Genomic DNA, 13,100 nt, shown 5'->3' with positions numbered 1-13,100 from the left:
CTCAGTTAATGTCCCAAACTGTTTAGAACACTCTTTATAGTAGGAAAATCTCCCTTAATATGCATCTTGAATACAAGACTGTAAATAAGCTTATGTGCAAGGTACTGGCACTGTAATAAGTGAGCAGTGTTCAACTATAACATCTTGGTAGGAGTTATTTATATTGCTCCCTCAAAGAATTTATTGATTCATTCACTCAACAAATATTTACTGAACCCTATCATACTCCAGGCAGCATGGTAAGTGATGGAGAGACATAAGTGAACAGGGCCCTGAAGTTGCTCTATCTGAATTAAAGACATATCCAGACACTCAAAACAAATTATAAAACAATGGGTGAGTACAATGATCTGGATATGCATGTGTGTTATGGGAACACTGAGCAGGGGCACCTAATGCAGCAGCTATAAACACATTTCCTAGCATGGACAGAGACCTAAGGAAATCCTAACTAAAGCACAAGGAGCAGGAGGCAGGGATCACAGGCCATGGGACAACATAGGCAAAAGCAAGGAGGTGAAAACAGCCCCTCCAATTTGGTCTTGTCCAGATCTCATAATCCTATCACCACCTTGTGGGTCTTAAAAACCCCTGCCTTAGGCCACGTGACCCAATATCTGCTGAGACTTGATGCAGAGCCCTACATGCCCACTCTGGGCAGGCAAAAGCAAGGAGGTGAAAACAGCCCCTCCAATTTGGTCTTGTCCAGATCTCATAATCCTATCACCACCTTGTGGGTCTTAAAAACCCCTGCTTTAGGCCACGTGACCCAATATCTGCTGAGACTTGATGCAGAGCCCTACATGCCCACTCTGGGAAGTTTATCTCGCCAAGTGCCCACATCAAGAATGCCACCAATTCAGCTCTGGTCCCTGACAATGCCTATCTATGACTCCCTCAGGACAACCAGTGCTGCCCAGAGTCTGCAGGGCCCAAGAAACAAGGTGGCAGAAACACTGAGCCTTCCCTAATGTCTCTAAGAAGTAAAAAAAAAAAAAAAGAGGTTTTTGCTGCGTCAGTCACAAGACTTTCATGTCCATCTCCACCCCAGGGCCTGGAATTCCACAGTAAGAATCTACTATGCATTCATTCCTCAAGCAGGAAGTTCTGTGAGAAAATGTCCCAGAATACCTGCCTGTCAAAATCCCCAAGTGAAATTCTCCTTTTCTTCATAGATAAGAAAGATGAGCCACCAGCCCCCTGATCTAGGCTGAGGCAAAGTCAGGGGCAAGAACTCCAAAAAGACAAGCTGAAAAAGTACATAACGAGGAGTAAAGGCCAAATAAGTGGCCATGGTCAGGGTTCAAGGACAGTAAAAGGAAACAAGGTGGCAGAATTCACCTGAAGAGTGGGAAGAGCTTCCCTGGATCTGTAACTGGTAGACAGGTTCCCAAATCTGGCTGAAAATTAGAATCACCTGGAAAACATTTTTTTAAAAAGCCCTAGGTCCCAGATCATTAAATCAGAATCTTTGGTTTGGAGGCCTAGGCATTGGTCAAAAGCCTGACACAGGTGATTCTGATGCCCAGCTCTTAAAGGGCTATTTCACCCAGAGGTCTCAGAAGCTTCAGAACCATCTCTTCAAGGTCATTAATTCAGCATCCTCCAGAAGGATCCAAGGACCTAGGTTTTACGGGAATTGTACATTCTTAGTATGTTTGCCCACTTTCTGCATCACATTATGACAATCACCACTTAACTCCTCTTTATTTGAAATAAACCAACAAAATACTAGCAGCCAGTTGGCAGCCAGGTAAGTGAAGGGGGCCTTCCTCTGCCCCAGTCCCTTATATACCATGACCCAAAGTCAGTGCCTCCAGATAAACTACTGGGGTTGTCCAACCTCAGCAGATCGGAGTTCATACACTTGTGTAGGTTCACATCCTGCAGAACAAAGGATCTGGGAGCATCCAGTTAGTCATCAGGGTGGCCTTCGAGGAACAGCTCCAAGGCACAGAGCACTCTGATCAGGTCCTTCCTCCTCACCAAAGGGCAGGACACTACAGATCAATGCAATGCCTGGAAACCTACCAAGCAGGCTAAGCACTTCTCTTTCCAGATTTCCACTTTGTGGTCATGTAATGGCACAAGTAATCTCAAGCCAAGAATGGCAAAGTAAATGCTGTGTACCACAAAGATGACAGCTTGGAGCAAGCTGGCTCCCTGAATGGACCTGCCTGGAGAGATCTCTTCCCCAATATCACCAGGTGCCACCAGGTGACCTTCAGACAGCCAGCACCAGAGAAACCCACAGCTACCCAAGATCAGCCTTCTTGACTGCAAGGCCCAGCACAGCAATTCATACTATCCTTCAACAAAACCAGGAGTCCTGCTCAGCCTAAGGGTCCTCCACTTGAGCCATAATGCAAATTTTAATGAGCACAGGTAGGGAAGAAAGTATAGGAAAATCTCAAAGTAATTTGTCCCCTTCTGGTGGCCCTCAATTTTTAAAAGATATATTATTTCCTACAGTACTATTATATTCTGGCCTAAGAAAAGAAATTTCTCTGACCCAACCCTCTAAAAGACATCAAAGTTGTTCCACGCCCTGTCAAAGGCCTTGACCATCACCTCCCTCCTCTATATCCTCATCTCTACCCCATCCCAAGAATACAGATCAATACTGGCTATTGTGAAAGTCACACTAGCCACCCTCATTCCTACCAAACAGCAATCCAGACCATTCAACCAGACCGGCAGAAGCCTCTCCTGCACATATTCTCACAGCACCATATACTTCTCTTTCCTTGCACATATCACTTATGTTTTTACATTGCTTTCCCACTAACCTATAAATGGACAAGGATCCATGTCATTTTTGTTTTGCTTTTTTGTTGTTTTTAAGTTTTAAGGGTCTTTGTTTGTTTGTTTGACTGGTTAATCACTATATCCCAACATAGTACCTCGGAATCCTCCAGGTTCTTTCAAAATACACCCCAAATTTCATGCCACCCAGCTCAGACTTGGCCTCTCCCTTCTTGCTCTGAATCCAAGGCCCAAGTTGCTTCCTGAGCTTATGGAAGACTCTCTCTCCTCCTCTCTCCACAAATCCCAACTCCTCTATCAACAAACCCAGACAGTCCAGGGGAGAAAGTCCCCAACTAGCCTTGGGATTGACCAACTTCAGAAGGAAACCAATCAGAATAATTATCTATTTTCTTTTTGTACAGTTTTTTTACTCACACTGCATTAATTATTTTAAGATGACTTTCTAGTATGCAAAATAAATCCTCTGACCTTGAAAAGGTCTTCCGTCTCCCAGAACAAATCCCAGTGAGGCCATAACCAGTGCCAACATCTTCCGGACCTGAACCGCGCTGAAGCTTCCAAGACGCTCAATGTGAGATGGCTCCCTCTTCCCTAACACCTCTCACCTCAGTCCCACTGCCCAGCTGTCTTCCTACCACACCCGCTGGCAGACAAAAGTGGGTCTTTGGGAGCTTTTTAAAGCCTCCTACCTACTCCACAGCTTCAGTAGGAGGGAGGATAAATGTTTCCAAGTTCTTTGAGTGACACAAAGCTCATAAAGTACAACAAAATTAGTTGAAAAATAACAAAACAATTTTAGCTCCCCCTTCAAAAAAAAAAAAAAGAACTCCTACTTTAAATGATTCACAATGACTTCATACTTCTTCCATGAGACGTATTCCTCCTCCCAAAGCTAAATAAAGGTTCCCTCTCTTCCCCTCCTAAGACAGTATAGACAGTATAGGGGTAGGGCCAGGTCCCCACAGATACCTGTTCTATCTGATTTAGGGTCCCCTGAGTAAGTCTTGACAAAGCCCTGGGGACCCCTGCAGATGGCCAGAGGCTCCTTCCCCAGGAAGGGGACTGGGGGGAAGCACCTGCTGTTCTACCTGCAGAGCTCTTTCCCTGTACCTTGCTGTGGCTGGGGCATTCTCACCATTGACAGCTCAGATCTAATATCACCTCTTGACTGAGGCCAGCTCTGACTACCTAACCTTACTCCCACTGGCAAAAGACTTTTTCTTAGTAGAACCTATTATAACCTGTAATTGTCTTATTTATCTATATTCTCCTCCAGGGGAGGAGGAATCCTGCCCAACTTGTTCATTGTTGTAACCCCAGCACCACAACAGTTCCTAGCACATAGCAAGTGCTCAACAAAATGCTGCTGAGTGGGTGGGTGGGCAAGGGAGGAGATGCAGGCAGGCCTCTGGGAATAGGGTTGAGAGCCCTCCAAAGATGCTCTATGACATGGCTTCATCATGGTCCCCAGAATGGTTCTCCTGGTTTCTCTTGCCTTGATTCTTCTCAACTCTGTTGCCATTTAGATACCAGTTCCATCAATGCATACCCTCCACCCTACCCCAACTGCTCACACTTGGGTATTCCCCTGGAGACTCCATTTCCAAGTTTGGCTTCTACTCTGCTTCTATTTGGCCATCCTCAGCTTGAAAAATTCAGACATCCACGGGGCATCTGACCTTCTGTGCTCTCAAGGCTCTCAGGGATCTGACCCAAGCCCACCTCTTGAGCCATATCTGCAATACTCTACACCTCACCTCCATCACCACCAGTGAGCTCACAGCTCTGCAGACTCACCATTCCTAAAGTCTAAACCTTTGCTCAGGCCTCTACTGGTTAAAACATCCTTATGCTGCCTCATTACCTGTTAGCTCCCTTTCATCCCTCAACACCCCACCCCCTGCCCCGCCGCTAAATACACAAACACAGGTTGGGCCTGGTGCCTTCCACTCTGCCCCACAATCGTATTTATTCTCAAAGTCCTGAAATTATCTTTCATCAGTCTGTCTCCCCCAACTGACTGTCCATTGATGGTCAGTGCCCAATCTAACTCATCCCTATTGGTCCTGAGCCTGGCACATAGTAGGCACTCAATATGTACACTGAACAGAATTACCTTGTTTTCTCCTTTACAATTCCCATCTCCACCACAACTCCTTGAAGAACCTTAACATTCAGCACAAGTAACAGAAAATATTCTGTTGTTAAGCATGTTTATTAAAGCCAAGTGAAAAGAAGTAGCTGGGAAGTTTTATCATCATCATCACTATAAAACTAAAGACCTGAATGATAAGAGGCAGATAGGTGTGGTACAAAGAGTACTGGTTCTGGGTTCAAGTCCAGACTGGGCCACTCTCTAGCAGTATAATCAGGGGCACGTCACTTTCCCTCCCTGGCCCTAAGTCTCTTCCTCTGTAAGATGAAAGGATAAGCCACACAAAAAAGGTCACCTACTGTATGATTCATTTAAATGAAATGTCCAGAGTAGACAAATTCATAGAGACAGAATGTAGATTAGTGGTTGCCAGGGGATAGGGGGAGGGAGAGAATGGGGAATAAAAGCTAATGGGTATGGAGTTCTTTTTGGGGTGGTGAAAATGTTCCGGAATTAGACAGTGGTGATGGTTGCACAACTTTGTGAATATACTTAAAAAAAGGTCTATCTGAAAATGGTTTAAATGGTAAATTGTGTTGTGTGAATTTTATCTGAATAAAAAAAATAATAAAGGGCGAGAGTAGAACAGAGGTAAAACTGAAAGCTCAACAAGCCATAAAGATTCAACAAGCACATACAGAACATGCCAGGACTACAGCATATTCTTTAAACCTAAACAGAGTTTTCAATATATTTGCATAAATTATTTAAAAGCCAAAGATTTTATTGATTGTGGTGATTATACAAATCTGCACATGATAAAACTGCACAGGACTACATACACATGTGCTCACACACACAAATGAGTGCATATAAAAACTGGTGAAATCTAAATAAGGTCTATAGATTGCAGCAATGTCAACTTCCTGGTTTTGATGCAATGGGTATAGTTATGTAAAATGTTACCACTGGGGGAAGCAGGGTGAAGGGCACACAGAACCCCTCTGTATAATTTTTTGCAACTTCCTGTGAGTCTATAATTATTTCTAAATTTAAAAAATTTTTTTAAGTTTTTTTTTAAGCCAAAGGTTTTACAATTTAAAAATGTGACTTCTTTAAATAGCAAGATCTGGTAACACTGGGCTCAAGGACAACTAGATGGAGCTGAGTCATAGGTACTCTCCTTTAGATGGTCATGGTTCTTAGATCCATCTCCCTAATGCTAAGGCCAAGTGTCAGCTGCCATTTATCCTGGTTGCTTACACTGGTTTTTCTCTTAGAGAAGAGAAATATTTCTCTACCAACAACAGGAAAATGAAAGACCAAGAGTGTCTTGTGCTTCCAGAAAAAAAGGCAGACCACAACCCGTTTGTGAAGAAGAACATTCCTAACAGTCTGATTTGCAATCTCCCACCCTTCGTCCCGTGCTACCTGCCTGACCTCTGAGGTATTTGAGGTCTGGACACCTGCACTATAACTCTTTAGGACTAAATTTCTTACTCTAAGCAAATGAATTGTAAAAGAAAACCACTGGAAAAGAACACAGCATAAGTACACAGTATCCCATTCTCCCCTAAATATTTTGGTTCTTTCATCTCACATTTCCTGAGGTACCCTGCACTATAACTCTTTAGGACTAAATTTCTTACTCTAAGCAAATGAATTGTAAAAGAAAACCACTGGAAAAGAACACAGCATATGTACACAGTATCCCATTCTCCCCTAAATATTTTGGTTCTTTCATCTCACATTTCCTGAGGTAAGATCCTGCTCTCAGACACCAAAAAGGAAGGTTCCACCCCTTAGTATGATCATATCCAGATAAATAAATACGATTTCTTTCTCTCCATTGAAACTGCAGTTCTATGGTAGGGGAGAGAAAAGGCCCTTAGGGTATGCATTCCCTACCTTTCCTACCACACCACCGCCCCAAAGAACATGCTTGGAATGTAATTGTCCCTAAAAGGGGGTGGGGCATAGTCACAGAGAACCCAAGTAAATCACCCAGTAAATGTTTTTTAGTGCAGCCCTTCCCAACCAGCCTACAGAAAAGGATCACGTGGGGCTCCAGCCTGACTGAGGAATTTTAATATCCCCCTCCTCAGGTGACACGCAAGCAGACTGCCAAGCACTGATCCATCCTGCAGAGTGTGGAAATCAGTGATCTAGAAAACTGTGACCTCTGGCTACCTGGACAGCCAGGTAGGACACACCAAGTAAGACATGCTAGAGTTGTGCTGTCCTGTAAGGCAACCACTAGCCATATGGCCATTGAGCCCCTGAAATGTGTCTAGTGGGACTTGAGATGTGCCGTAAGGGTAATGTACACACTGGATTTTGAAGACTTGATATTAAAAAATGGAATGTAAACTATCTCATTAATATTTTTACATTTACTACATATTTAAATGATAATATTTTGGATATAATGAATTAAAGAAAACATGTTAAAATCAATTTCACCTGATTCTTTTAACTTTTTTAATGTGGCTACTAGAAAATCTTAAATTACATACGCGGCTCCCAACAATCACATTTCTACGGCACAGCCGGGCTTGAGGAGACACTCATCATTCTAGTATGCAGATTACAGTCATAATGGAACAGGTGAGGATGCTGGCCAAGCCGGTCTCCACCTACCAACTGTAGGATGCTAAGCAAGTTATCAATCTCTCTTATGTTCCGTTTCCTCCCCTGCACATGGGCATGATAAGACCCAGCACACTGGGCTGCAGCGAGAGCAAATAAATGAATACATCTGGAAGCACCTAACATGCGTCTTCTCACAGCTGGTACACAACACCTGCACAGTGCCCCAACTTCCTTCAGAACACAAAATTTGAACCCAGGATCTCCTGGATCCCCAGAGATTGACTCTGTCCATTTGGTGAGGTCCAGGCATGTGCATTACTCACAAGAACCTTGGAGCGTTCTGATGCCCGTGGTCTAGGAGTCACTCTGGGAAACGCTGACACAGCTGAGGAATTGTGATCAGTACCATCAGGACTGCCTCGGGATTTCCCCAGCCCACAGTCAGATAGGCCAGCCTAAACAAGGCAGTTGTGGTCCACAGAGAAGCCAGGAACTGATCACAGGCCTTTCCCCAGCAGAGGGCTGCTCTCCTGAGATCTTTTAAACCTAGGTAGAAAATCACTGTCTGCCCTGGGCATTGTTTCAAACACCAAAAGGCAGCTAACACTTCCTGCCCTCACACAAGGCCCCTTAAAAGGTGATTTAAAAATAGGGACAATATCAATAGCTTGGCCACTGGGCTAGAAAGACTGCTCCTACCAGCAACATATGAGAGGGCCCAGGGCAGCACCTCTTTCTGCCCTTGCCTGGTACCCAATTGCACCAAATCTTGCCTGAACTTTCTGGATGTTGCTCCTTTGCAGAAGTGTTACTCCTGCTCTTCTAGGAGCCAACAGAATGGGGCTCCATGCACAGACCTGCAAGTCCCAACAGCCTGTTTATTCTAGGGCCTTTAGCCTCTCAAAGAAGTCATCCTACTGAATGTGAACGTGGGACAGGCAGCACAAACAGATCGATTTGACCCCAGGAGGCACACTGCCCAAGTTAACCTCTACTCATTGCCCTGACTCAATATGAAAAAGGCCGAGGAATGGAGCTAACCAAGAGAAAATTCTCCCAGTAAAGTAACTGGGGAAGCTGAGTAATAGATAATAGAATTCTCTTTAGCAGAGAGAAGAGGACAAAGTCCATGAACACTCACGGTGGCAAGGGGTAGTGAGTGCTATAAGCTAATGCCTGGTAGTGCTAAATGTCGCCACTCAGAACAGTTACACCCAGCTTCAGAAAAGTCACTCTTTATATCCAGGTTAGATCTCTGGTGGAGAGAGAACCCCAGCACAGCCTTTAATAAATCGTACCACCTTGGCTTCCAAAAGCTTCCCGTAACACACTGGCTGGCTACAGCCATCACTACATCAGCTGGAATAAGGTAGTACGTGTAGAGCATTATTTCCCAGGTCTTTGTCTACAGCAGAGATTAATCCTGGTGGAACTGTGGGCCTAGCACATGAAGAATTTCTGAAATGGCTCTGCTTACGCAAAAGGGTTTGTTCCTTCACTCACCACGCGCTGTGGCAGTGTGGGAGGCATTGAGGAAGACGATGGAGAAACTGTGATGACAATGACCCAGGCTCTACTTTCAAGGAAGCAAGTAGTGGGGATGAGAACCATGTAAGGTAAAAACCAATTAAGAACCGTGTCCGGTTGTGAAGGGAGTTAAGAGGTAAGAAAAAGGACAGTCACGTGGCACAGTAGAAAGAATACTAAATTCTGTCTCTACTTGGATTAGCTGTGTGGCCTTGGGCAAGTCCCTGCACCTCTCTCAGCCTATTTCCAATTCTGCAAAATAAGAGGGCTGGTCACAGGTGATCTGAGTTCCTTTCCAGCACTGATATTCCATAGCTCTATGATTTTAAGTATACCTGCTGTGGGGGTCATGGACAAACAGGTAGGGAGAAGAGCAGACAGAGGGAGTACAAACTATTCCAGAATATTAATTATTATTGATCACTGATTGTAGCTCTAAGCAAATACTCACTGCAGCTTCAAAAGCTGAAGTTGTCAAGCATGGTCAGCAGTCATAGGTCAGTTTCTGAGCCCCTTACTCTTAATAACAGAATGTGCACAGTGTACTTCAAGGAGGTCATTTGCTTATGGGCTACACTAAAGACACATTAAGGGCAGTGACTTCTTCCCACTTTGGTGAGACCCTCCCCATCCTAATGAAGGCCAGAGTTCATTCTCTGCAGACAAGCTCACAGAGTCAGAATGATTCCCTGAGTCACACGGCTTGGCGGTAGCAGAACCAAGAAAGAAGCCCAGATTGTTTCACTCCCCACCTAACATTAAATGCCAATTAGATAACTGTGTGGGATCCCTGCAAAGCGTGGACACTTAAAAACTCCAACACAAATTCACCTAACTGGTTCAAGAGGACAGGGTAGAACTCTGAAAATGGGAGCCAAGAGCAGCCTTTCCTTCCTCTACCACCTTGACAAGCAGGCTGGTTACCAGCCGTGGGGGTTAGCATCCACCTGCCAACGTGTTGCACAAACTCCTCTTTAAGGAATGCAGGTAGTGGCTCATATTCTAGAACTGAAGATCTGAACCTGGGGTCCAACTGAAATCATATGCAAAGAATCCACCACTTTCTTTATGTATATCCATGGGCAAGTCTTTTAACATCTCAATGCCTCAGTTTCCTCACCTGTAGAGATAACAATAGTACTCACACTTCATAGGGTTATGATGAGGATTTAAAAAGGTAATACATGTAAGTGCTTAGCACAATGCCTGCAACATAAATGTTACTTATTACCACTTTAATTTTTCTGGGGAAAGAGTCAAAAGCTTTCAGATTATCAAAGGAGGCCATGACTCAAAAATCAAGAAACCCTGTTCTACACCCTATCCTTGAAATGGAACTGAGATCATCCTGTGGGAAGGCAAGTACCTCCTCAAGCTTCCTTATCTCTCCAGAAGAAAGGAATTTGAGGTTTTCCATGCCCCCTAATTTGGAGGGAAGAAGAAAAAGAACTCTGATGAACTGCACTGGAGGGAATAAACAGTCCTTTCTGTGGCTGGGAAATTCCTCCTGGGACCTCTTAAGGCCCCAATCTAAGAGTGGGAAATTAGAAAGGAGAGAAACAAATCCCAATTCCAGTTTCCACACAATCAGGAACCCACCCACCCCCGCCTGGTCCAGCAGGGTGCAAGAGGAGGAACTTCTGGCACCATGGCCAAGTCCCTCCATTCCAGGCATCCAGTCACCTTTCCCGCACCGCCTGCTCGGGAATTGTGAAAACAGAGTTGACTAACTCCACATACACAAGAAGGTGATGGGCTGGGAGGTGAAGATGATGAAAAGCTGAGGTCCTGGTCTAGAAAGAGATGATTAAGGAGAAAGAGGAATAAAGGGGTAAGTTACAAAAGGGGTAAGAAGTGGAAACAATTTAAATCCTTGATTTGCTGCTTTGTGGCCCCATGACCTTGGACAAATTACTCAACCTGTCTTAGCCTCAGTTTCTCCATCAGTAAAATGAAGGGCTAATTAACAGTCCTTGCTTCACAGAGGAGTTTTAAGGATCAAACGAGATAACCTATGCAGACATTTAACACAATACCTGACACATCTTTAACTGCAGACTTGATTAATCCCAATTATTATTACCATTATAATGACAATAATGATGATGATGATGATGATGATGATGAAAGATGAGGCAAACAAAGGTTAGCAAAGTCACAAAGACTTTATTATTGGTTTTAGGTTGTTTAGATGTTGTTGCATTAAAGGCAAATCAAGGCAGGTTGCTGGGGAGAAATACCAGCATCAGAGAGAATACAGTCCAAAACACAGAAGAGTTCTAACTGCGGAATGTCGGACTTGGGTCCTCAGCCCAGAAAGTTCTACTCAGGTAGCAATGAAGGTGGAGGACACAGATGAGTGTCTAGAAAAGGGCCAACTCAAACATCACGTCTTTACTCTCAGACGGAACAAGTTCAACTCCATAAAGTAGTCCAAGTAACTCTAACAAGCAGTTAAGTCTATCTTTGATTGATCATCAAGGGGGAATATATTAGTATGTAACAAACACAGTGTTGGGTTTGACGAAATCTTTCAAAGCAAGGGATATTTAGAGGAAAAATAAATAAGAATAAAAATAAAGGGCATCTCTGATGGCAAAAAGGCTGGGACAACATCTCCCATGGCAGTCCTGGCTCCCAACATCCCTAAGCGCCAATCTGTTATCCCTCCTGGGTTCTGCAACTTGTTATCCCACTGGCAGACTGAGAATGAATTTGAAAACAACCAGTTTTCTCCAAATAATTTTCTAATAAAAAAGTAAAACATGTTCATCATAGAAAACTGGGAAAACAAAGGAGGTCTCAAAGGAAACAATAATCCATCCACCAATGTTAAAATGTCGATTTACTGCTGCCAATCTCTCTTTTTTCTTGTTTTAAAGCAAATCATTTCTACTTAAGACTTAATATCACTAAGTTTTCTAAGGTGGCAAGCACTTCTGAAGATGCAGTAAAAGCAATAAGAGTCAGGAAAGGATCAGAACTGGGTGGCAATATGGAGACAGTGCAAATGTGAGTGCATGCACGTGCACGCACGCACATACACACACACGCAGGGCTTGCCTTCAGAAGCCTCTTAAACTCTCACAATACAGGATGATCACCACGGCCACCTGAGAACTATGAAGTTTAATCACAGAGGATCAAAAAAGAACTCTCCACCCACTAAAACAATGCTCTTTAAGTATCAAAACGTCTAGCATTTCAAACAAGCATTTTTAAAAACATTTTTAAAAACACAAAACCTATGATGAGTTCTTTGGCACGAGTCTGGGTTGAGTCCTGGTGGGATTCCAGGATAGAATTTCAAAAGATACTATAATTATTCCTCATGTCACGGATACCATTCTATCAGACTCAAATAAATCAAAATCATAAAAAGAAAAACAAAACTGAACCTCTCTGGCAACACACTTGGTGCTTAAGAAACACGAGTTTTTACCAGCTCCTTTTACAATTGCCTCATAAAACCATTTCTAATACCACTTATGCCAGAGCAATGGGAAGAATAATTTGCTGACCAGTTTCAACAAACTGCACTCAAGTGATTTTTCCAAAGAAAGTCAGTGTTTTAGGGCAAGGATAAGAACAGAAATCCTAGGCAGGTTGGAGAACATATAACAGTTGCATGTCAGACTCATTTTTACCAAGACTCAAATACACACTTAGAAGATACTTGTTCTCGGTATTTTCAAAACTGGTCCTCCTCCCCAGCCATGTCTAGACACAGGTGGGTGAGGACTTGGGGAAGGATGCAGGCACTAAGAAGTGAGGGATGGGCAGGCCCTAGGAGCACAAGTGAGCCACCACCACCCTAAAAGCTGCTCTTAACCATTATCCTATCCCTTCAAAGACAGCTAGCTCCTTCCCTGCATGAAATATGGCCGCCTCTTCCTGGAAGATCTCCATTACTAAATTGTATCAGTAATTTAATCTCTACTCCAGAATTTCATTTTTAAAAGTTTTCATAGTATGATTCTTATTCAATATTGTCTCAAAAAAATGGAATTTAAAACTAAACGCACACATACGATCATATGTAAGGAGATATGTGAAAAGCAAAAATTAAAGGGCATCTAAGCCAAAAAGTTGGGGTCCAGACTATTCTAATACATAA

The sequence above is a fragment of the Galeopterus variegatus genome, unplaced genomic scaffold, assembly GCF_000696425.1.
Source record: "Galeopterus variegatus unplaced genomic scaffold, G_variegatus-3.0.2 Scaffold1160, whole genome shotgun sequence".
NCBI lineage: Eukaryota > Metazoa > Chordata > Mammalia > Dermoptera > Cynocephalidae > Galeopterus > Galeopterus variegatus.
The sequence above is the reverse complement of the archived record's forward strand: the minus strand, read 5'-3'. Positions refer to the sequence as shown.